The 2,706-nt window shown below is 47.9% G+C and overlaps 1 protein-coding gene across 1 annotated transcript in view; it reads left to right on the top strand.

The window, feature by feature from the left end:
* The first annotated feature begins 1,236 nt into the window (after positions 1-1,236).
* Positions 1,237-2,706, top strand: part of LOC102673656 (glucose transporter type 1) — a 33,684-nt gene continuing 32,214 nt past the window's right edge. Inside the window, exon 1 of the mRNA XM_031512056.1 lies at positions 1,237-1,416. The gene's annotated coding sequence lies outside the window, so the exon portion shown is untranslated. The remainder of the gene's footprint in view (positions 1,417-2,706) is intronic.

Genomic DNA, 2,706 nt, shown 5'->3' with positions numbered 1-2,706 from the left:
AAAAAAAAAAAAAAAAAAAAAAAAGAAAAAAAAACTGCAACTCATTCATACTTATTCAGCCGAATAATAACATATATTACATATCATAACTACGTTAAGATGCAAAACGAAGAGATCAACATAAATGCTACATCACTCTTATATTATATGATTAATCATCTTATTATCTCTCCGCATTATATTTCTCTATTTTCTATCTTTTCGCGAAAAACACTATCGAGGATGAAATTAATTCTCACTTTATATTTCGAAAAACGTAATGCGAGGCACGTTTCGTGTGCACCTGATCGACGTGAATAAAATATAATGTAAAAATATTCATAGGGCGGAACTTGGAAAATTCGCTCACTGGACACGTGACTTCCTTTAATGGAGCTCGTCAAATGACACTCGTAGCGAGACGTTTGACTGCGAACTAAGGTCGAATAGGAGGACTTGGTCGGCCTGAACGTGCAGATAAATCAGGATCGAGGAAGAGGGAGGTGGATGGCGGATACAGCGCAGAGCAGCCTGATCAGGGTGGCGGCGGCAGTAGCGACTGGCTATTGATTTCAAGGGCTTCCTTAACCCCCCGCTTTGCCGCTGAGTGCCCGACGGCTTCAGGTCACCCCAAAGGGCTCTTGGTGCCCGCGACTAAAACAATTCCATACGTTTACTCCCACTACTGGCCCACCTATCCAACACCTTTCGCCTGACTAGTTAACCGGCATGCAACTCGGACAAGCCTTCTTTCTCCGTTTCCTGTCTTCTTCGACTTTTCTTCACCGTGTTCGTTTCAACGAGTTTTTTTTTTTTTTTCTTACAACGATACGCGTTGCAAAGGAGGAAGGTGCGCTCAGAGAACGAATATCGAATTTGAAGATACCCGTGTAGAAAGACAGAAAGAGAAAGGGAGAGGAAGCAAGATCGATTACTTCGTATCGATATAGAAGTTTTAAAAAGGTACTCGATCATACTCGTGATATCGTTCGCGTGGAAGACAAGTAGAAGTGGTCGGTCGCCGTTGAGACGGATCACGAGGAGAGTAGATACGACAGAGGACAGAGGGAAATTAAAGGCGTTCTTCAAAATTTCGCGGTTAAGTGGCCCCGTTTGGGGGTAAAACGAGGTGGACATAGGGGTGGAGAGGAGGTGAGGCGGGAAAGAGGAAGAAGCGCATAGATTGGTAAGAGAAGCGGGGAAGCGGAGAAGGGTGGGGAAAAAGGAGTAGGGATGACGAGGGGATCCTGGACGAANGTTACTATCGCTGCCGTCACCACCGCTACCGCCACCGTCAACGCTCCCGTGACTGCCACCGCCAGTCCCGCCACTGCCAATACTGCCGTTTTCGACGCTACGAGCATCGTTGCTCTCTCTGCCAACCAGGCTTCCAGTGCGACTCGTCACACGGTCTAACATCCCTAATTATCCCAAACGGTGAGTGCCCGATTCGATTCTCTTTCTCTTTTCTTTTTTTTCTTTTTCCTCTTTTGCGTTCCCTCGGCCGCCACTCGAGACCCAACCCAGCTTCCAGACTTCCTAGCTTTCACCTCCCTTTCCTCGAGGTGCGCTTGTCCTTTCCCACGGGAGAAGAACGTACGCGTTCGAACGAAAGAGATATATATATAAAGAGAGAGAGAGAGAGAAAAAGAGAGACGGAAATGGGAATAAAGTATGCAGACGGAAATCGAGGCAAAAGAAGAGAAAGAGAGAGTGCGAATGCTGTGTGTTGTATGTGCGAGGAGGAGGTGGAGTAAGCGAGAGAGAGGGAGAGAGAAAGAGAGTGGGAGAGAGACAGACAGAGAAAGAACGTCACACGAAAGGGTGGTTGGGTGGGAGGTGGATGATGATCAAGGATAAAAGGGAAGGAAGAAGCGCGAACGGCATAAAAGATTTTATTCATCCCTCGACATCCCGTGTACGCGATTAGAATAGGATTTCTCGTTCTGTGTTATACGCGATCGTCGTGCCCCGGCGACTCGACTCCACATAACCTCCGTCAATCGATAATACAAGACGACGGCACCCGCGGCGCTCGGCAAGATCGGCCTAGGAACGAACACGGCCCGCGTTCCTGGGTCGAGCTGTGCCCTATCGATGAATGTTGTCGATACTCTCTACTATCTCTCTCTCTCTTTCTCTCTCTCTCTCTCTCCTCTTAGAATCCCTATCCATTGTCTATTACTCGCTCGATTGAGACGTTGACGGGAAAAGGAGCATAGCGTCGTCTCGGATGACAACCGAGAATGCTTTCTTTCCTCCGTTTGATTGGGCGGCGAACGCCAATCCCTCCCTTCCCGTTCACCCTCAACCTCAAATGTCAAGATCCAGGATATATCCTGCTCCCCGCTGGTTTATGACACGGCCTCAACCTCGCCCATGTTAATTGGCGAGGATCGATTTTCTTCGAAACGATTACACGGCCTAGCTGCCTCACGGTCGTTCGATCGCCTTCGCTCAGGATCCCGGTCTCCCGTAAACGTCGAAAGCAAACCGGTTGTTACTTGGAAAAGTTTACTCGCTGGTAAACTGGTTCCCGTGGCGAAAGGCGATCAAGGCATCCTAGACTCCTCGATAATGGAGATAACGAGGATGAGGAATAGAAGAAGAAAATGTCTACAATACCTCTCACCTTTCGAATTCGCCATTTGCGTGCCGGAACGTAATAAAACGCGTTTTTGATCACCGTGCAAAATGCGCGAATGCGTCGTCAGCATATATCTCTAT

Source organism: Apis dorsata, unplaced genomic scaffold (assembly GCF_000469605.1).
Source record: "Apis dorsata unplaced genomic scaffold, Apis dorsata 1.3 scaffold_382, whole genome shotgun sequence".
Classification (NCBI taxonomy): Eukaryota; Metazoa; Arthropoda; class Insecta; order Hymenoptera; family Apidae; genus Apis; species Apis dorsata.
Note: the sequence above shows the minus strand (reverse complement) of the source record. Positions and strands in the feature narration are given on the sequence as shown.